Below are 23640 nucleotides of genomic sequence, written 5' to 3' on the forward strand. Positions count from 1 at the left end.
TCGGGAGGTCGCTGGTTCAAGCCCTGTCCTCAGCACCATAGTTAATTGTCCGTGGGTGTGTATGTGTCTCATGGAGAGCAAGATGACCACAATTTCTCCACGTGGATTAATAAAGTGTCAGTATTGCTATTCATTGGACTGACTTTTGTTATTTTATGTTCTATGTGTAATTAAGTGTACATATGTAAACACATGAATAGATTAAGATGATAATTCAACTTTGAATTTATCAAGTTTACTTAATGAATGAGTGAATGTTACATTTATAATTACTGTAAAGTGAGACCATCTGATGAAAAAATTGTGCTTGTGTGAGGGAAGAAGCTACAGTATTAGGAAATTAGTTGTTTGCTGCCATCTTGTGGTCAAGCATGGTTTGTGTTACTGTACATTTAAACGTCAAAAACATCGATAATAGAATATTTAGGGGTATTGATCACACCTATTTTCATCATACAAAACAAGACTACAGCATAAAAATATGAAAATTGATGCATATATATCAAGTTCAATAACTTTAAAACAACCATTGCTGTTATTACTAAGCTAGGTTAAAATCAAGAAACAATAACCAATGAGTAGCTATTACCGAATAATAGGGCACAACTTTTGATTTTCTCAGCGCCCGCAGTTTTCTAACACAGTAAAAAAATTACCACACTTAACTGTCTTTAAATGTACTGTGCATCCCTGAGCAAATGCATTCAGGGGCAGGATGTGACCACCTGAAATGTTCAGGCCTTCTCTGTCCCACAGATACTGAACTACCCCTCCCCCTCACAGAGGCCCCTCCCCCTCACAGAGCCCCCTCCCCCACATCATCATAGTTAGTGATGTCATCATTAGGCAGCCTCCCTTCTTGGGTGAACAACAGCTCAGTCATGTGTCCTACAGGGTGACTGTGGTGGAGATCTGTCAGAGAGACACACAGACCTTTGGGTGAATGTGTATGTAGCTCTGATTGCTGATTGAGGAAGAGGCAGCATGCTGTCATGTTTCATTTATATTGTGTATAATATTTCAAAAAGAACCTTTAGATTCCATAAGAAAAACAGCAATATCTGTCCAAGTAGTAAGTGAAATACTTGTTATAGTGTCACACTTGAGATATTCATAATTCCATGTTTAGTAATAACAATCAGCATAACAGAAGGCCTGGGCTGAGATTATCTCAAACTCAGTCTGATTGGAGCAAAGTGACCAGCTGATCCCTTTAGAGCCGCTCACCTGGCTGAGAGTCAGGGTGATGCTGCACAGAGACGACATCATAGTCTTTGGTCTGGCTGTCAGTGACATCATCATAGTCATTGGTCTGGCTGTCAGTGACATCATCATAGTCAGTCTGACCTGTGGGGCTGTCATTGTAGTACTCCAGGGTATCTATCCCTACAAACACAAAGTCAAAGCAAGGAGGTGAATGAAATTTAATTTAAATGTTTCAGACGTCCAGGAAGAGTAATACGGTCCATCTTTCATGTCTTAAGAAGGGAAGATTGGTATTGCTGAGCTGAGAAAATCTCACCTGTCAACTTTTCTGGAGTCTCTTTCTCACAAACATGGTCATGATAGTTTTCTGGGTCGTCTCCAGTGATCGTCTTCTCTAAACAACAACAACATGAGACAGAAATCACATCAGTGCCTGCTGGGAGAAATCATCTGAATTCTTACTTTATTATCATAAGTATAATTCATTATTTCTAAGCTGTTCTGCACCATCATTACCTAAGAGATTGACTCCTTCAGCTTCCCCCACATCTTCATACCCTGAGGGCAGCTCATCTGGAAGATCACTCCCTGACACCAGAAGAAGGGTTAGTGATTTCAGTGTGGAGACCTATCCTGTTTGGACAATGTACTAAAATCCTGAGTACTGATGTGGTCATAAGTACTTCACTACACTAACCTTTCTGATTGGCCTTTTCTGTCACTTTGGTAAACCTGTAATCTATTTCCTCATAGATGGCAGGAGACAGCTGTTTATGTTCACTCTCAGCAAGTTCTGTAGAGGATAAAGAAACAGATACACTACCATAATGGAATGTTGCACATTAAAAATCATGCGCATTTAGTACATTTCATTACATTGTAGTTTTATCTGTAAGGGAAACTTGTTGCTTTTCTTTTCTCCGATCTTGCCAAAACAATGCATATAAATGTATTTATATTTACACAGGTTCATTCTTTGAAAAAATGCATGTTTTTATGTTGTAATGACTAGATACATGCACATCCTAGGGACAGCAATGCAAATTTCTTTGTGCAAGAAAATGTGCAATGACAATAAAGTTATTCTACTCTATTCTATTCCATCCCTGCCCACACACTGTCCTACCTCTTGTCAGGACCCAGTTCCTGTAGACCAGTCTAACCACCAGCAGCAGAAGTACTGAGATCAGAAGACCGAGAACCACTGAGGACACTGTTCGGTCAGACTGGCCTTTTTGCGTCTCAGTAACAATGGGAGGTCCAGTGACATCTGGGGTGATTTCTGTGACACCTACAGGAATGATATTGGTGTTTATTACTGTCAGGCTAAGGGACAGAATAAGTATTTTAGCCTCATATTTAATAACTACAAAACCACACTATCAGAGAGGATGCAGGAATGTACTTCCTGGCCTCACCTGCACAGGTGACCCCTGCGTCCTGCCTGTGTGAGCAGTCACTCTGCTTCAGTGAGTAAGAGCAGTGCCACAGGTGCAGCTCACTGCCCTTGCAGTTCACCTCATCCAGCCAGATGGCGCCGTCACCCCTCCCTAACCGTCCGCCCCCTTCTGCCCCGAGAGCCGGCCCACAGCCCAACTGCCTGCACACCACCATGGCGTCACGCAGGTCCCAGGAGTCGTCACACACGGTCCCCCAGGAGCCGCTGTGATACACCTCCACCCTCCCAGAGCAAGTGTCTGTACCCCCTGTCAGTCTCAGGGGCAGACGGTCTAGTGGGGACACAGGAGACAGCTGAGGTTATTTGGAGCGGAACTCAGAGGGGACAGACATTTAATACATACATAATTTCCCGAATGAAAACAGGGTTTAGATGCAATAATCACATCAATCTCCATTTAATAATCAGTTTTAATAAAATAGTTACTGTAATTCTCATTCTTTGTATCATTCATGACTGTATTATATATGGTGTAATAATTCCCTCTATGTTTCAAAGGCTTTTAAAACACATTCATACTATAAATCTGCAAATGAATCAAGCAAGAAACTTACTGGTACAGAAGTTCAGATCAGAAGAAGATCTGCAGAGCATGAAGTCTGATGGAGATTTCAGCTTTTCAGCATCTACAATAATCAGCAAGATAGAGAAATAAAACATGGTTCATGGAACTTATTAACGTACAACAACAAAGAGGCTGGATTTAGCTTCACCTGAGCAGCTTGTTCTGGCAGCTTCTGAGCAGCCATTTGGCCCTTTGGAGGATGATGGACACTGCCAGAGTGATGTGTCATGGGATCGACATTTTCCAAAGTCCAGCCCTTTGAGGTCAGGACTGAGCCGGGATATTGTCTTAGTGACTGTCCCCTTGTCTCCGCAGCCCAACTGGCGACAGAAGACAGCTACTGTTGGTTGTTCCAGACCATCAAAGCACACACTTGCCCAGGTGCCATTGTAGTAGACCTCTGTGTGGCCAGAACATCCTTCAGACAGACGCAGCTCCTTGTGCTCTGTGGTGAAAGACACACAAGGAACGTGAACCATTATTGTTCAGTGTTTACGGAAACCACTGGACACTGTCTGTCTTTTAAGTGACAGAATGCAGTTTCATGCAGAGCTGGATCTGCTTTACCTGAACACACAACACCCACATCCTGCTTGTGCCCACAGTCCTTCCCCCCCCACTCCATTGAGGGACAGTCCCACAGGGACGACTCGTTCCCCACACAGCCCAGCTTGCTTAGCCAGATGGGTCCAGTCCCTGGGCCAAAGTAAGTGGGTACAGGGATCTGCCCACTGAGGGCTGTCCCACAACGGAGCTGCCTGCACACCACCTGAGCCTCAGGCAGAGCCCAGGACTCATGGCACACTGTCCCCCAAGAGACCCTGTGGAAGACCTCCAGCCTCCCTGCACAGTCACTGCCTCCCCCCACCAGCCTGAGGGACCTGTGGTCTGGGAGAGAAGACAGAGTGAGGAAGGAAGATCTACCAACCCAGGGAGCTCACATGACAACATTCATGCTGTGAATCAAGAGTAACACACACATGTGAACTAAAGGTCAGTACATCTAGGTGTCCTAATGTCAAAAAAATGTTCTCTGAAACAGCCATAACACATCCTGCTGACACAGATCCCACTGATGTGGAGAAACTCACTGGAGCAGACCATGGACACCTGGTCACTGGGGCGGCAGTTGAGGACATGTGGAGGTCTGCATTTCCCCAGGTGAGACTCAGTTCCTGAGCAGTGAAAGCCTGTCACACACTTGTCACTGTCCCCTGTCCTTGACAGGTATGATCTGTAGATATTTGTTGCAGAGCCACAGCCCAGCTGTCTGCAGACCACAGATGCATCAATGAAGCTCCAGGACTCTTGGTGAACCTTCTGCCAGGTCTGGTTGTAGTAAACCTCCACCCAGCCCTCACAGTCACTCCCTCCAGACAGCAGCCTGACACCCCCATCAGAGGAAGAAGGGGTTGAACCTGTGAAAAAATCCAAAAGTGATAAGAAGGACCCTAATAAAATAGGAAAGTCTCCATACTGTGGAATTTAATTGCTATTTATGGTAATATTTGCTCCGTCTCTCTGGACTATAACTGACTTGTCAGTCCTCACCAGTGCAAACGACTCCTGCATCCTGGTCATGAGAACAGGCTGTTCGTCTCCATGGGGACACTGCACACTGGGAGATGCGAGTCTCATTCCCCTGACAATGAAACACATCGGGCCAGATGGGACCAGTGCCCCCCCCAAACCAGGCCTGTCCCAGGGCAGCCACAGCGCCTCCACATTTCAGCTGCTGGCACAGGACAGTGGCGGCTCTCATGTCCCATGATGCATCACACAATGTTCCCCATGTTCCATGGTACCTCATCTCCACTCTACCAGAGCAGTGGTCAGGACCATCCCTCAGCCTGAACCATGTGTATCCTGGGAGCAGCATGAAGAGAGAGAGCAAAGAATGAAGATGAGATACACTGAAATGTCACTCAGATAATAATAATAACAGAGTGAGGGTGTCTGAGAGCAATGATACTCTTACCAGAACACACCAGGCCCACATCATTCTCATGGCCGCAGGTCCTGTTATGTGTCATTTTGGGACAGAAAACAAGATGAGACTCATTTCCCTGACACTGAAACTCCTCAGACCACACCCCTCCTTCTCCCTGACCAAAGGCAGCTCCCCCCAGCAGCTGTGCAGGTTCCCCACAGCCTAGTGATCTACAGACCACCTCAGCGTCCTGCCAGTCAAAGTCAGCGTCACACACTGTGCCCCAGGATTTTCCGTGCTGAATCTCCACTCTCCCAGAGCACATGTGACTCCCTCCTATCAGCCGAATCCCTCGATGGCCTGAGATCAAAAAGAATGCAGTTTTTTTCCTCTTAATATGACACACATCCACGTTGTTTTGGATTTTTCTTTAAGTATCACAGCAAAATTTAATTTTTACATTAATCGTGATCTTGAATGTTTATTGAGAGCAAACTTGTTTTCTCTCTTGTCCTGCCTTCCATCACTAATGAACTGAGACATTTTTAGGACCAAGAAATGGCCGGATCAGTCATTCATATACATGAAAAACCGTGTATGATGGAATAAGCGGTAGGTGAGTTAAGAAATAGTCTCCATGTGATTTAATGCTATGATTCCTACCTGTGAAGGTTAACTGACCCATGTCAGTGGGAGGCAGCTCAACCTCGGCATAGAAATTGATGTCACACTCATGCAGTCTAAATTCTGAACCGCTGCAGAAAAGTTCACTTGGCAAGACGTTACTGTGACGATAAGTCAGATAGGAAGGTCCTCCGAAGAATGCCAAGGGCCCACAGCCCAGCTCAATGCCTACCACCTTGGAGGGATTTTCAAGGGCCTTAAGGTCAGTGAAATATGGTACAACGGTCAACCACTTTCCCCAGTGATACACCTGCACTGACCCAGCACAGGGACTGCCTCCGTCCACCATTGTCCAATTATCATGTCCTAATGAAAGAAATGTTAGAGTCATAAATACAATATATAAAAAAGATCACCAGCTTTAATACGTGTCTCTGACCTGATCCTGAAGAGGCGACGCAGCATAAGACTTAACAGGATTTAAGAACTTGCTAATTATTCTTAATCATAAGTAATCAAATCTAAATATTAAAAACATACCTGTGCATGTCAGGCTAACAGCATAAACACGTGTACAGTTCTGTTCTGATCTAACAGAGGTGAGACATTCATGTAGGAAGGATTCCTCTCCTTCACAGTTGAAGCCTTTATACCAGATGGGACCTTCTCCTTCACCAAAATGGGCCCCCTTGTGTAGAGCTGAAGGAGCCCCACAGTCCAGCTCCCTACAGACAACCTCAGCATCCTGCCAGTCAAAGTTACCATCACACACTGTAGCCCAGGACTGACTGAACTTCACCTCCAGCCTCCCGGAGCAGCGATCAGCTCCACCCACAAGCCTCACATGATCTGTAATAGTGCAATGAAAATACCTAAGCATTTTAAAACAGTATCATATCACAGAAGTTGACTAAATATTTTGGACATTTAGTATTAAATTTATCACTGTAACCGGAAAATTGAGAAACAACAAAAGTGTATTAAAATATGACAAACCCTGTCTCTCACCTGAACAAATAATTCCTGCATCAAAGATGTGAGGAAAATCCATGTATCTGAAATCCAGTGATCTGCACTCCCTCAGTGCAGACTCTGACCCACTGCAAGAAACATCTCTCAGCAACACCCTTCCAGAACCTTCTCCAAAGTGAGCACTTATAGCTGCTAATACAGCAGTCCCACAGCCCAGCTGTCTACACACCACTGATGCATCATCAAGGTCCCAGTCATACTGGGCTATAGTCCCCCACTCTCCCCAGCGATACACCTCCACTCTCCCAGAACAAGGACTGCTTCCATTCACCAGCCTCAGGTCCTCAGGGCCTGTTAGGACACAGCCGAGCTGCTAAGACACTTCAGAAGGATCATTGGTCTAATGTCACAGTATTAATAATACAGCTGGTTACCTGTGCAGGTCAGTCTGATATAGCTGTTGTTTTTGCAGTTCTGTTCTGATCCAACAGAGGTGAGACATTCATGGAGGAAGGATTCCTCTCCTTCACAGTTGAAGTCTTTATACCAGATGAGACCTTCTCCTTCACCAAAATGGGCCCCCTTGTGTAGAGCTGAAGGAGCCCCACAGTCCAGCTCCCTACAGACAACCTCAGCATCCTGCCAGTCAAAGTTACCATCACACACTGTAGCCCAGGACTGACTGAACTTCACCTCCAGCCTCCCAGAGCAGCGATCAGCTCCACCCACAAGCCTCACATGATCTGCAAGTAAACAAATAAAATTAAAATTCTGGCTGAAAGATATTGGAACATTATAATCAGATTAAAATGTAGTAAAATATAGCGTTTAGGAAATTATTTAGAAACACCAATTTTAAGAGATCTGTGAATAAATGAGATAGTATTTTCTTATTTTCATTTCACAGTTTAAGATGTGCTAATCAGTAATGATGCCTTATGTGAAACGTTGTATATTGTAAATACTCACAGGTAAATTGCATGGATTTTGAAAGTTTTTATTTTTCTCCCTCATAGAATCGAGTATTAAAAGCAGGTGCTGTAATAATGTGTCAAACCTGAGCAGATGACAGCAGCAGCCAGTGTGTGCGGTAAGTCATGCTCTCTGCCATCCAGTGATCCACACTCCCTCAGCGCAGACTCTGACCCACTGCAGGAAACATCCCCTAGAACCATCCGCCCAGAACCTTCTCCAAAGTGAGCTGCACCTGGTACAGATACAGCAGAGCCACAGCCCAGCTGTCTACACACCACCGCGGCATCATTCATGTCCCAGTTACGCTGATAAACGGTCCCCCATTCGCCCCAGCGATACACCTCCACTCTCCCAGAACAAGGGCTGCTTCCATTCACCAGCCTCACATCAGCAGGCTCTGTGGAGACACAGGAGATACAGTAATGTCCTATATTACAGGCTAATAACATTCGTTATGCAATGAAAGAATATAGCCCAGCAAATATATTGTATTTAACAGAAAATTCATTAAAATTCAACCAAAATATCCCCTTTTCATTTATTTCCTGGTCTCCTCTCTGCCCTATATATGTGTGAGAATATATTTCAGACATGTAAATACAGAATATCTAGTAGAATACAATTTAAATTAAAATTCAACCAAAACCATTTAATACTGGAAATGTGGCTATATTCCTTTAATGTGTGAGAATGTATTTCACCTGAACAGTTCAGTGTTACAGTGTGATTTGTACAGTTCTGTTCTGGTCCAGTTGAGGTGACACATTCATGTAGGAAGGACTCCTGTCCTTCACAGTGGAAGCCTTTATACCAGATGGGACCTTCTCCTTCACCAAAATGGGCCCCCTTGTGTAGAGCTGAAGGAGCCCCACAGTCCAGCTCCCTACAGACAACCTCAGCATCCTGCCAGTCAAAGTTACCATCACACACTGTAGCCCAGGTATCTCCATCTCTAATCTCCAGTCTCCCAGAGCACTTCTGAGGCCCCCCCACAAGCTGGACCACTGAGCGACCTACGATGAAAGACAATGAATCATTAGTTTGCCCATCAAACCAAAATCTAAGTATCAAACTCCACCTCACCATGGAATATTTCTGATTAGCTCTTTCCTGTGTCATCAAATCATTTTTGTCTTTAAACGCATTTTTTTCCCCATTATTTTAAATAATCATATAAAAACTGCATTAGCTTTGCAGTGGCTGTTTCTTACCTGAACAGATCACTCCAGCATCAAGTACATGAGGACGACGGAGTGACCCTGATATCTTAGCAGCCTCTTGAGATGGACACATAGACAGTGTCGGCTCTGATCCATTACAGGAAACCTGACTAAGTAGCTCCTTCCCAGAACCTTCTCCAAAGTGAGCTCTACCAGGAGTGGCTACAGCAGACCCACAGCCCAGCTCTCTACACACCACTGTAGCGTCATTGATGTCCCAACCAATCTGCATTATTGTCCCCCACTGTCCTCCACGATTCACCTCTACTGTCCCAGCACAGCGATTCCCTCCCTTCACCAGTCTCACCTCCTCATGTCCTGTAGGTAGAGAAGTCAGAGTCGTTGGGTATTTTATCCTCACAGACTGTGCTCCACATTCAGAGAGTCGGGGACACACAACAGGAGGAATTGAGAACAGTTCACATTCAAAGACAGAATACTGAAGTATATTATATTTGAATTAACATAATCCTGTGATTAAGCAAATTCAAGTTTTGCTCTATTCATGATGTGGTGGTAGGAAATCAGTGTCTATACATGGTGCTGTGTAGCGTCCTGTAGTTTGCCTTCCATCCATAAACTCATCAATCCATTAATCTTCCAACACATGATCACAGTGGGATTTGAAGCCTAATTCAAAAGCTGCTTATTTTCAGAATAAAATCAGATTGTAAATGACTTCTGAAAAACATGAATTTATGCCGTTAAACAGTCTGGGGTTCCAGTCAGGATGTACTGCTGCTCTAAGTTCCCTGGGACATACCTGAAGCCCCAAGATCCTATAGTGGATGAATGATAGGGAGATGGATGGATGGATGGATGGATTCTAATAATTATCACCATTATTTTTAATTAAGGTAAGATGGATAATAGGTATAAGCAAGACAGATAACAGTGTTTGCTGCTGGATGTGCAATAAAGATGTTTTCATTTTCTCTAACTATCAGGCATCCTTGACTGTTAGAGAATCACATTTAGAGAAGTGGACAATATAGGCAAAAATTACATCAGCCCAGCAGCACAAGGAATATGTTTCAATTGTATTTACTAAGCACATCAAGCCCTGAAACCATGTGGATCAGTCTGTACTGTACACATTTAAACCATAAATTTGAATGAATCATTTATTAAAAATCAAGCTGTGGCAACTACAGTATATTCATTGGCCACTTTATTAGGTACACCAAGCTACAACAGGTTGGACCCACTTGTATGTACAAAACCACTTTAAGAGTAAACGACTCGTGCCTTCAGAGCAGTATTTCTGCACGCCGCTGTCACACTGAGCTGTAATTTCTGCACTTGTGGCCTTCCTTTGTGCTTTATTGACACTGGTCATTCTCCCCTGACCGTTCCCATTTACAAGGCCACCAAATTTCCACTGACTGAACATTTATATTTACTGCACTATAAATTATAAAGACTGTCGGGAAAATCCCTGGAAGGTGACTGTTTCTGAGATGTTGTTTGAAGGTAGCTGGGGATTTACAGGTGCTGTTTGTGTTAACGAGCAGGCCACTTATTGTATATCTAATAATTTGAATAAAGTCAATATGCAACAATTTAAAGATCTTTAATGCCGATATTAGAAATTATAGTGTCTACTTTCAGAAGACTCTGCTGCGCAGTTTAGACATCATAAATGCAGGGCATGATATTGACTAAAATGAATGAAAAGAGAAAAGATCTTCAGTACAGATTAGGAAATGAATGTATTTGAGAAGACTTTCAAATAGAAAAGACAGACTCAGCCCTGACCAGCCTCAGTCCCACCAATCACACACAACACTATCTGGCACCAACCCCACCAATCAGACTCAGCCCCTACCAGCCTCAACCCCACCAATCAGACTCAGCCCCGACCAGTCTCAGTCCCACCAATCACACTCAGCCCCCACCATCCTCAACCCCACCAATCACACTCAGCCCCGACCAGCCTCAGTCCCACCAATCACACACAACACTATCTGGCACCAACCCCACCAATCAGACTCAGCCCCTACCAGCCTCAACCCCACCAATCAGACTCAGCCCCGACCAGTCTCAGTCCCACCAATCACACTCAGCCCCCACCAGCCTCAACCCCACCAATCACACTCAGCCCCGACCAGCCTCAGTCCCACCAATCACACTCAGCTCCCACCAGCCTCAACCCCACCAATCACACACAACCCTCTCTGGCACCAACCCCACCAATCACACTCAGCTCCCAAAAGCCTCAGTCCCACCAATCACACTCAGTCCCCACCAGTCTCAAGCTCACCAATCACACTCAGCTTTGCCTTATTAGACAAAGGGCAGGAAACTTTCAAACAGGTACAATGACCAATCAGAAGATACTGCTGAAGACTATATACGCCAAGACCATTTCACATCACCTCCTAACCCAAACTGAAAGCACGACCAGATAACGATGAAACACAAGAAAAGGACATGAGAGAAATGGCCACTTTCACAGTTCAGGGGAATACACAATAACCTACAAGGAAAATACCAGCAAAATGCTGTAACTCAATCATGAAATAAAGTTAATGCAATGCAAGCTTGCAAAAACAATGAGATATACAGGAAACTTTCCTTTATCAAAATACATAAGTACATTCTTAGATAAGATTGTGTATATGGTATTTGTATATTCTTGAAAAATTGTTGCATGGGGAAGTGTATAATATTACCCACAAACCCAACATCTTTAAACTTAGCATTGTTTAAATTGTAAATATGATGAAATGAAAGACGCACTTTGCACCTGCAAAGACCAAAACAGGAATAATGGTATTTGAGCACTAAAACATAAAATAATATCAGGTATTCATTATGATTCAGATACCAACAACTGTCTAAATGCACTGTAATATTGGTGAAATTCTCAGTGAAGCAAAAATATAAATATAGGGAAAATAATTAAATATGAAATTATTCAACTCTTCAAATTCACTGAACAATCCAATGTAAATCATGCACCTGTGACTGACCCCAGGTTCTAACCAAGATCCTGGCTGAATATGGTCCAAGCAGACAGTACTTAGGTTCCTACCTGCTGAGGAGAGCAGATGCAGCAGAGAGAAGAAGACGAGGAACAGGCAGCTCCCCATGTTTATCAGGGCAGATCAACCTCCTCCTGTGTGATGTGGAGACGCCAACCTGCACCCTGAGATCTGAGAGCTTCTGCTGAAGGTTCCAGCACCAAGTGAAGACTCAGCCCCCACCAGCCTCAAGCCCACCAATCACAATCAGCCCAGATCAGCCTCAAGCCCACCAATCACACTCTGCTTTGCCTTATTAGACACACTGCAGGAAACTCCCTAACAGTTTAAACAGGTACAACGACTAATCAGAAGTTACGACTGTAGACGTCTCCATATATACCAAAACTGTGTTACTTCCGTGGACACCTCCTACAACTTGAAGACACAACCGGAAGCTGATAAAACGCAAAGAGAGGAAAAGACTGAGAAATAATGTGCCTTGTTTAATACGATCAGTGGGTTATTTAATGCAAATATTTGTATTTGATTTATTAATGAATGATCTATCTTCAACGAATAACATTGTAGGTTGGCCTAACAATTATTCGTTTTACTAAAGTACAGTGACTATTAATCTAGTCTCATAGTTAAAATCTTGCAGATTCAAATTAACATAATAAAATAAGAATATGTGAATCATATTCTTTTTTGTTTTGTGTTGCATTGTGTTGTGCATAGTGTACACGCACCTTCCACTGAAATTCCTGCAGTGATAAAGTGATGCTAGTTTCATTCATCCACCAAAAGAACATTATCCACCACATATTGGGAATCAAACCCACAACCCTGGAAGGGTGAGGTCACAAGCCTATCCAATCAGGCAGTTCATGACCTGCATGCTGCATATATACATTATACAAATGAAAGCGTCTACTAAGCAAAAGTAAAGAGTGTAATATCCTGACACAGACACTCCATGCTGCCTGAGCACATTCACTCTGTAAATGACGTAACTCTGCCAGTGTGACGGCGGCGTTTGCAGCTTCTCTTGTGGATCCAGCAGCGTCTGTCAGCGCTGAGGAGCAGGAGGTCATGCTCTCACTGCAGCGTCTGAGCAGATGAACCGGCTGCCATGCTGCTCATTCTCCTCTGATCTCTGTAGCTTCTCTCTCTCTCTCTCTCTCTCTCTCTCTCTCATTCTCTCGCTCATCATAGAACCAAGAGTCGTCTTTCCTCCCCACACCTCCACTCTGTACTTCCTCCTCCCTCATTCTGCGGTCTTACGCTGCCTAATGGCACGAAGTTTCTCTCTCATCTGCTAGGTACTATGATCCACTATCTCTCAATTCCATCTCCCAGCTCTTTGCAAGGCACCGTAGCTTTCCTTTTTTTAACATGTTTCTGCTATTTTCAGAAATACACCTGTGGTGAACAAATCTATTTATAATTTTAAAGCGGGAAGTCCTTGTCACGTGGCAGTTTATTTATATGGAACTTAAGTAACATTGGTAACTAAGGTTTTCCCCTTTCATCTTAATGTGTGTGACTCTAAATATCTGGAGAGAAGCATGTGCTAAGCAAGCTGTAGAGTATGTTCTCCTATAACACGTGTTTTGGACAGTTAGTTTATGAACGACGTCTTTTGCAACAAGCGCGTGGGACCTGTATCACGAAGCCGGATTTCTTTTATTAGCGGGACAACTTGTCAGATTTATACGGAAGAGGATTAGGGCCACCATGAAAATATTATTCGAATTCTGACTTTAATGTCAGAATTCTGACTTTTTTTCTCAGAATTTTGACTTTAATCTCAGAATTCTGACTTTTTTTTTCTAAACTAGCCCTAATCCTCTTCCGTAGATTTAAGGTAGCCCAGTTTAAATGGACTGTGTCTTCGTTCATTTTTAACCCAGACTACCTGAAATCCGACAAGCCGGCTAACCAAGAAATCCTGCTTTGTGATACCGATAAATACAGAGAACAGCATCGAGATTAACTGACCCGCGTAGGAAAACACGGAATGCACACACCTCAGACACCCAACTACTGCATTAGATTATCGCGTGTATAATCCCTCAACTGTTGTTTTGCTATTCTTCTGTCTTTGCTAGTGTTTATAATAATAATAATAATTTAAAAACTCATCTAACGGCCCAAAACACGTCACTCAAAACAGCCCAGCAGTGAGTGAAAAGTGCGCTAAGTATTAAGAAGCTTGATATATTAATGCATTTCAATGGACCATATCGTGAGAGCAACAAACATAGAGGACTCATCGTTGTGCACCATAGTATCCTCCTTCCCCTACCTCCACCAGCAAACTTATAGGTCTTAAGTCTCAGAGTAACTCGACCTATTTACCGCAGGACTTACTGTTTCTTAGCTATTATTTATAACTCTGTGCCATCATTCATTTTACGTTACTGTCTTTTTGTGTTTTCTTTCAGCCCCACTCTCGCGCAATCCCTGATATTTCTGTATTTGCTTAACGATAGGCTTTTCGGGAGAGCAAATATCACGTTTTAGAAGAATATATCCTTTAGAACCAGCGTGGGAACAAAAACGTACTTTTTTAATGTAAAACAGTTCATCTAAGAAGGCACTTGCAACGGACAATATTTTCATTCTTTGAGTAAAACTAAACAACACAAAAAGACCAGAAAAGTATACACAGATTATTATTTTTTTTATTAAATTTTAAAAATTAAAATTGGTATTTTAAAAAGGAAGAAACGACGAGTATTATGAGAAATGTGTATTTTACTCTGGGGTACAAAAAACTTTTTAAAATTTAAAATAAAAACATTTGTTTCGCTGACAAACAATTCTGCCCCTCCCCCAGACCTCTCCCTCTCACAGAAGTCCCTCCCCCACATCGTCATAGTTAGTGATGTCATCATTAGGCAGCCCCCTTTCCTGGGTGAACGACAGCTCAGTCATGTGTCCTACATGGTGACTGTAGTGGAGATCTGTCAGAGAGGCACACAGACACACAGACCTTTGGGTGAATGTGTATGTAGCTCTGATTGCTGATTGAGGAAGAGGCAGCATGACGTCATGTTTCATTTATATTATGTATAATATTTCAAAAAGAACCTTTAGGTTCCATAAAAAAGCAACATACTGTATATCCAAGTAGTAAGTGAAATACTTGTTATAGTGTGACACTTGAGATATTCATAATTCCATGTTTAGTAATAACAATCAGCATAACAGAAGGCCTGGGCTGAGATTATATCAAACTCTGTCTGATTGGAGCAAAGTGACCAGCTGATCCCTTTAGAGCCGCTCACCTGGCTGAGAGTCAGGGTGATGCTGCACAGAGACGACATCATAGTCTTTGGTCTGGCTGTCAGTGACATCATCATAGTCATTGGTCTGGCTGTCAGTGACATCATCATAGTCATTGGTCTGGCTGTCAGTGACATCATCATAGTCAGGTGTCTGAGCTGCGGTGCTGTCATTGTAGTACTCCAGGGTATCTACCGCTACAACCACAAAGTCAAGGCAAGGAGGTGAATGAAATTTCTAAGGAAGAGGAGGGAAGTCCAGCAGACACCTTTTAAGAAGGGAAACCTGGAATTGCTGAGCTGAGAAAATCTCACCTTTCAACTTCTCTGGAGTCTCTTTCTCACAAACATGGTCACCATATTTTTCTTGGTCGTCACCAGTGATCGTCTTCCCTAAATCACAACAACATGAGACACACATCACATCAGTGCCTGTCAAGAAACAAGTTCCCTAAATTACTATTTATTCCACAGATCATTTTCTTAGATGTTCTGCACCATCATTACCTAAGAGATTGACTCCTTCAGCTTCCCCCACATCTTCATACCCTGAGAGCTGCTCATCTGGAAGGTCACTCCCTGACACCAGAAGAAGGGTTAAACCCACATTTAATAATAGAACAAGAAATTATTCACTGCAGTTTGATTGTCCTTATTATTAAAGTGATTGCATATAGTTAATTAAACTCACCTTTCTGACAGGCTGGATCTGTCACTTTGGTAAACCTGTAATCTATTTCCTCATAGATGGCGGGAGGCAGCTGTTTATTGTCACTCTCAGCAAGTTCTGTGAAGGATAAACACATGATAAGTATGTAAAAGAAAAAAAAAATACAGTCAGAGACACATACTGTATATTGCGTAGTCATGGGATTCCTTCTCCAGTAATAAGACTATAGTAGGCTGATATAAAATAAAATCAAGAATAGTGAGACATGAAGGACACACCCTTCAAAGAATCAATTAGCAGAGAACAGATACAGACAAATTACCCATGTTACTAATGGACAAAACTTTTGGCCCAATATATGGTCAACTAGCCAAATTTTTGATACACAAATGAAATCAATATAATGTTATGAATCACTGTCCTACCTCTTGTCAGGACCCAGTTCCTGTAGACCAGTCTAACCACCAGCAGCAGAAGTACTGAGATCAGAAGACCGAGAACCACTGAGGACACTGTTCGGTCAGACTGGCCTTTTTGCATCTGAGTAACTGTGGGAGGTCCAGTGACATCTGGGGTGATTTCTGTGACACCTACAGGAATGATATTGGTGTTTATTACTGTCAGGCTAAGGGACAGAATAAGTACTTTAGCCTCATATTTAATAACTACAAAACCACACTATCAGAGAGGATGCAGGAATGTACTTCCTGGCCTCACCTGCACAGGTGACCCCTGCGTCCTGCCTGTGTGAGCAGTCACTCCGCTTCAGTGAGTAAGAGCAGTGCCACAGGTGCAGCTCACTGCCCTTGCAGTTCACCTCATCCAGCCAGATGGCGCCGTCACCCCTCCCGAAGCGACCGCCCCCTTCTGCCCCGAGAGCCGGCCCACAGCCCAACTGCCTGCACACCACCATGGCGTCACGCAGGTCCCAGGAGTCGTCACACACGGTCCCCCAGGAGCCGCTGTGATACACCTCCACCCTCCCAGAGCAAGTGTCTGTACCCCCTGTCAGTCTCAGGGGCAGACGGTCTAGTGGGGACACAGGAGACAGCTGAGGTTATTTGGAGCAGAACTCAGAGGGGACAGTACATTTAATATATACATCATTTCCCGAATGAAAACAGGGTTTAGATGCAATAATCACATCAATCTCCATTTAATCATCAGTTTTAATAAAATAGTTACTGTAATTCTCATTCATTCTTTGTATCATTCATGACTGTATTATATATGGTATAATAATTCCCTCTATGTTTCAAAGGCTTTTAAAACACATTCATACTATAAATCTGCAAATGAATCAAGCAAGAAACTTACTGGTACAGAAGTTCAGATCAGAAGATCTGCAGAGCATGAAGTCTGATGGAGATTTCAGCTTTTCAGCATCTACAATAATCAGCAAGATACAGAAATAAAACATGGTTCATGGAACTTATTAGCATAGAACAACAAAGAGGCTGAATTTAGCTTCACCTGAGCAGCTTGTTCTGGCAGCTTCTGAGCAGCCATTTGGCCCTTTGGAGGATGATGGACACTGCCAGAGTGATGTGTCATGGGATCGACATTTTCCAAAGTCCAGCCCTTTCAGGTCAGGACTGAGCCTGGATATTGTCTTAGTGACTGTCCCCTTGTCTCCACAGCCTAAGTGGCGACAGATGACAGCTACTGTTGGTTGTTCCAGACCATCAAAGCACACACTTGCCCAGGTGCCATTGTAGTAGACCTCTGTGTGGCCAGAACATCCTTCAGACAGACGCAGCTCCTTGTGCTCTGTGGTGAAAGACACACAAGGAACGTGAACCATTATTGTTCAGTGTTTACAGAAACCACAGGACACTGTCTGCCTTTAAAATGACAGAATGCAGTTTCATACACAGCTGGATCTGCTTTACCTGAACACACAACACCCACATCCTGCTTGTGCCCACAGTCCTTCCCCCCCCACTCCACTGAGGGACAGTCCCATAGGGACGACTCGTTCCCCACACAGCCCAGCTTGCTTAGCCAGATGGGTCCAGTCCCTGGGCCAAAGTAAGTGGGTACAGGGATCTGCCCACTGAGGGCTGTCCCACAACGGAGCTGCCTGCACACCACCTGAGCCTCAGGCAGAGCCCAGGACTCATGGCACACTGTCTCCCAAGAGCCCCTGTGGAAGACCTCCAGCCTCCCTGCACAGTCACTGCCTCCCCCCACCAGCCTGAGGGACCTGTGGTCTGGGAGAGAAGACAGAGTGAGGAAGGAAGATCTACCAACCCAGGGAGCTCACATGACAACATTCATGCTGTGAATCAAGAGTAAGACACACATGTGAACTAAAGGTCAGTACATCTAGGTGTCCTAATGTCATCAAATGTTCCATTTTTCTAGCAAGGATTCATGAATTAAACAGTTACAAGTATCTCTCTGAAACAGCCACAACACATCCTGCTGACACAGATCCCACTGATGTGTAGAAACTCACTGGAGCAGACCATGGACACCTGGTCACTGGGGCGGCAGTTGAGGACATGTGGAGGTCTGCATTTCCCCAGGTGAGACTCAGTTCCTGAGCAGTGAAAGCCTGTCACACACTTGTCACTGTCCCCTGTCCTTGACAGGTATGATCTGTAGATATTTGTTGCAGAGCCACAGTCCAGCTGTCTGCAGACCACAGATGCATCAATGAAGCTCCAGGACTCTTGGTGAACCTTCTGCCAGGTCTGGTTGTAGTAAACCTCCACCCAGCCTTCACAGTCACTCCCTCCAGACAGCAGCCTGACACCCCCATCAGAGGAAGAAGGGGTTGAACCTGTGAAAAAATTCAAAAGTGATAAGAAGGACCCTAATAAAATAGGAGAGTCTCCATACTGTGGAGTTTAATTGCTATTTATGGTAATATTTGCTCTGTCTCTCTGGACTATAACTGACTTGTCAGTCCTCACCAGTGCAGACAACTCCTGCATCCTGCCCATGAGAACAGGCTGTTCGTCTCCATGGGGACACTGCACACTGGGAGAGGCGAGTCTCATTCCCCTGACAATGAAACACATCGGGCCAGATGGGCCCAATGCCCCCCCCAAACCAGGCCTGTCCCAGGGCAGCCACAGCGCCCCCACATTTCAGCTGCTGGCACAGGACAGTGGCGGCTCTCATGTCCCATGATGCATCACACAATGTCCCCCATGTTCCATTGTAGCTCATCTCCACTCTACCAGAGCAGTGGTCAGGACCATCCCTCAGCCTGAACCGTGTGTATCCTGGGAGCAGCATGAAGAGAGAGAGCAAAGAATGAAGATGAGATACACTGAAATGTCACTCAGATAATAATAATAACAGAGTGAGGGTGTCTGAGAGCAATGATACTCTTACCAGAACACACCAGGCCCACATCATTCTCATGGCCGCAGGTCCTGTTATGTGTCATTTTGGGACAGAAAACAAGATGAGACTCGTTTCCCTGACACTGAAACTCCTCAGACCACACCCCTCCCTCTCCCTGACCAAAGGCAGCTCCCCCCAGCAGCTGTGCAGGTTCCCCACAGCCTAGTGATCTACAGACCACCTCAGCGTCCTGCCAGTCAAAGTCAGCATCACACACTGAGCCCCAGGTTCTTCCGTGCTGAATCTCCACTCTCCCAGAGCACATGTGACTCCCTCCCATCAGCCGAATCCCCCGATGGCCTGAAATTGGGAAGGACAGAATTACGTATAAAATATCCAGTTATATATTCATCAGTTTAATTACAGACTCTAACATTCATTAATGAATTGAATCCCTAATATAATGCATCCCTTCTCACAGTTACACTCTAAGGGCAATCACATGTTTTTGGAGTCCATGTTATTATAATAACTGAAATACATTTACAGTCACATATTTGCAGAGTGGCTTTAATGCACAGCCAGTGTAAGAGGAAGTCTAGGAGAAACTGGAGTCTTAACACAGGTCATAGAGTTAATTGTAAAAATGACAAGTGGATGCTAAAATTGATTATTGGTGTAGGCCTTTGGAATTACAGATATACCCCACTTTATGAAAGTTTGCTTGATGATACTTTGCTTTTACGAAAGACCTGCATTAGCACCTGTTTTCGCTAACCGAAGAGGATTTTGTTTACGAAAAAATGAGAAAAGCAAAAATAGCATTTAGCGATTGCTGATCAGTGAGCCCATTATAAATATACACATAACGACATTTTGATCAAGGACAGACCATTTATAGAACGGTTGTCTTGCACAATTATAATGGAACTGAAAAATTCCTTTCGCATAGCGACGTTGTAGCCATGGGAATGTTAAAGTGCAATGCATTACTGACTATTTTTTATTTTTTTACTTTATATAGACTGTGTATTTATCATTTTCCTGCTTTTGCTTTATGTGAGTGTTAATTATGGTTGAACATGTTTGGTATGATTTTGTTATCTTTTGGGTCTGGAAATGCACATGAAAGATTTCTTAGGAACGCTGTACTCTCAGATAGTGGTGGAAGCCGTTATATGGAATTAGGAAAACCAAACTTTGATGGCTGGAATCAGAGGTGCGTTTCCCAAAAGATCCCATTAGCTGGACCCATTCGGTTGCATGTAAGTTGCTAACGTAGCTAGCGTAACATAGCTAGCGTAACGTAGCTAGCAACTATTCTTTTGAGAAGCGCATACCCAAGATGATTAAAAAGTGTGGTGCTGCTCGATGATGCAGTATTACATGATGTGATTCCCACCTGTGAAAATGAACTGAGGCAGATCAACAGTAGGTACTTCAGCTTCGATAAAGAAACTAATTTTACAGTCGAAGAGTTTAGATTCTGATCCATTGCAGATGTGTTCACTTGTCAATATATTGTTTTGAGCATATGTAAAATATTCAGGTCCTTCAAAGAATTCTAATGGTCCACAGGCCAGTTCTTTGCCTGCCACCGCGAGAGCTATTTGATGATCATACAAGCTAATGAAGTATGGTGCTTTGTTCCACCACTTTCCCCACAGATACACCTGCACTGTTCCAGCACAAGGACTGCCTCCATCCATCAATCTCACATCATTATGACCTGAAGAAAATAAAAGTAAATCGTGAAACAAAAATCACCTTCACTTAAGATACATCTGAGGAACACTGATATGTTCTCAGAGTACAAGGCAGTAACTGACATACATACTGAAATAAGAGGATCTTAAATCTTGTAAGAGTAGTAGTTACATCGAAAACTTTAGATTGAAATATAACATGTAAATTAGACATTAAGAACTAACCTCTACAAACCAATCCCACTGCATGGCCCTGTGTGCAGTTCTGTTCTGATCTAACAGAGGTGACACATTCATGTAGGAAGGACTCCTCTCCTTCACAGTTGAAGTCTTTATACCAGATGGGACCTTCTCCTTCACCAAAATGGGCCCCCTTGTGTAGAGCTGAAGGAGCCCCACAGTCCAGCTCCCTACAGACAACCTCAGCATCCTGCCAGTCAAAGTTACCATCACACACTGTAGCCCAGGACTGACTGAACTTCACCTCCAGCCTCCCAGAGCAGCGATCAGCTCCACCCACAAGCCTCACATAATCTAGAAAAGTACAATGGAATACAGTTAGACTTTTAAAGTTATTTAGTTAATAAAGACACTTCAGGAGAAGCTTTTATCTGCAAGTGATAGGATTTTTCAATAACAGCACATAATGGACAATCTACCACTACACACACATTCACATTAATTCTCAGTCTCTCTCCTTAAATATCTCCAACTCCCTTTTCACCTCCTCATGCATTTTTGCACACTCACTTACTTAGCCTTGTACATTTGCACCAATATCAGTGTTGCGTTGTTTTTTGTCTCTTTTTTTGATATTTTATATTTGTATATTTAGTATATTTTATTGCAGTCTGTATATCTTTATACATACTATATCTATTATAATATATTATTCATATTTTACATAGAACAGTCAGGAATCTTGCCAGAACAAGCTTTTCCCTGTATGTTGTACGAGTACAACTGTTTAAATATTAAATATTATATAGTACTGGTTAAAAATTGCTACACAAAAAAATGAATTTAAAAATGACAAACCCTGCCTCTCACCTGAACAAATAATTCCAGCATCAAAGATGTGAGGAAAATCCATGTATCTGAAATCCAGTGATCTACACTCCCTCAGTGCAGACTCTGACCCACTGCAAGTAACATCTCTCAGCAACACCCTTCCAGAACCTTCTCCAAAGTGAGCTCTTATAGGTGCTAATACAGCAGTCCCACAGCCCAGCTGTCTACACACCACTGATGCATCATCAAGGTCCCAGTCATACTGGGCTATAGTCCCCCACTCTCCCCAGCGATACACCTCCACTCTCCCAGAACAAGGACTGCTTCCATTCACCAGCCTCAGGTCCTCAGGCCCTGTTAGGACACAGCCGAGCTGCTAAGACACTTCAGAAGGATCATTGGTCTGATGTTACAGTATTAATAATACAGCTGGTTACCTGTGCAGCTCAGTCTGATATTGCTGTTGTTTTTGCAGTTCTGTTCTGATCTAACAGAGGTAAGACATTCATGTAGGAAGGACTCCTGTCCTTCACAGTGGAAGCCTTTATACCAGATGGGACCTTCTCCTTCACCAAAATGGGCCCCCTTGTGCAGAGCTGAAGGAGCCCCACAGTCCAGCTCCCTACAGACAACCTCAGCATCCTGCCAGTCAAAGTTACCATCACACACTGTAGCCCAGGACTGACTGAACTTCACCTCCAGCCTCCCAGAGCAGCGATCAGCTCCACCAACAAGCCTCACATGATCTGCAATGACAAATAAAATAATAGTCCTGGCTGAAAGATATATTAAAATCAGACTAATGTTTTGAAAAATATGCCTTCCCAAAAATGATCTGGAAATTAACCTGTTACAAGATCTGTGTATAAATAAGATATAATATTTGTCACACCTGCCCCTGTTTTCCTAATCATGGAATTGAGCCTGTTCTGGGGTGGATTTAATTACAGCCCAACCTTATTTAAGCAGAGCACTGCTCACTGCTCAGTCACCATCGCTGTAGGGCTCAGCTGCTATCTGTTCAGAGGTTTGGTTTTTATGGGGTTTGCTGGTGTCCTGCCTCTTAGGTTTTTCTCTAATCTAGATTAGTTCCATTTGTGTGTGGTAACCAGCTGGCTGGCTAGATGGCTTTGGGTAGCTGGGGGTTCATGGTCCTTATTGACTGACTTGGCCTTGAGCTTCTGCTTAGCTAGATTTTAATATCTTCTTGTTATAAGTATTTTACAAGCTAATAGCCCTAGTCAGTAATGATAGTGTGGGGTGAAACTTGGCACCTCTTAATACAAAATCTGACCACAAAAATTACAGGAATATAATATGGATTTTTATCATATAATCTGCTCCCTTATTGAATCCATTGTTAAGGACAGGTGTTGTAATAATGTGTCAAACCTGAGCAGATGACAGCAGCATCCAGTGTGTGTGGAAAGTCATGCTCTCTGCCATCCAGTGATCCACACTCCCTCAGCGCAGACTCTGACCCACTGCAGGAAACATCCCCTAGAACCATCCGCCCAGAACCTTCTCCAAAGTGAGCTGCACCTGGTACAGATACAGCAGAGCCACAGCCCAGCTGTCTACACACCACCGCGGCATCATTCATGTCCCAGTTACGCTGATAAACGGTCCCCCACTCGCCCCAGCGATACACCTCCACTCTCCCAGAACAAGGGCTGCTTCCATTCACCAGCCTCACATCAGCAGGCTCTGTGGAGACACAGGAGATACAGTTATGTCCAAAAG

The 23640-nt window shown here is 43.7% G+C and overlaps 1 pseudogene; it reads right to left on the reverse strand.

Moving 5' to 3' along the window:
• Positions 1–796: 796 nt before the first annotated feature.
• Positions 797–21364, reverse strand: LOC111849320 (scavenger receptor cysteine-rich type 1 protein M130-like; annotated as a pseudogene).
• Positions 21365–23640: the final 2276 nt, after the last annotated feature.

This window comes from Paramormyrops kingsleyae, chromosome 22, assembly GCF_048594095.1.
Source record: "Paramormyrops kingsleyae isolate MSU_618 chromosome 22, PKINGS_0.4, whole genome shotgun sequence".
Classification (NCBI taxonomy): Eukaryota; Metazoa; Chordata; class Actinopteri; order Osteoglossiformes; family Mormyridae; genus Paramormyrops; species Paramormyrops kingsleyae.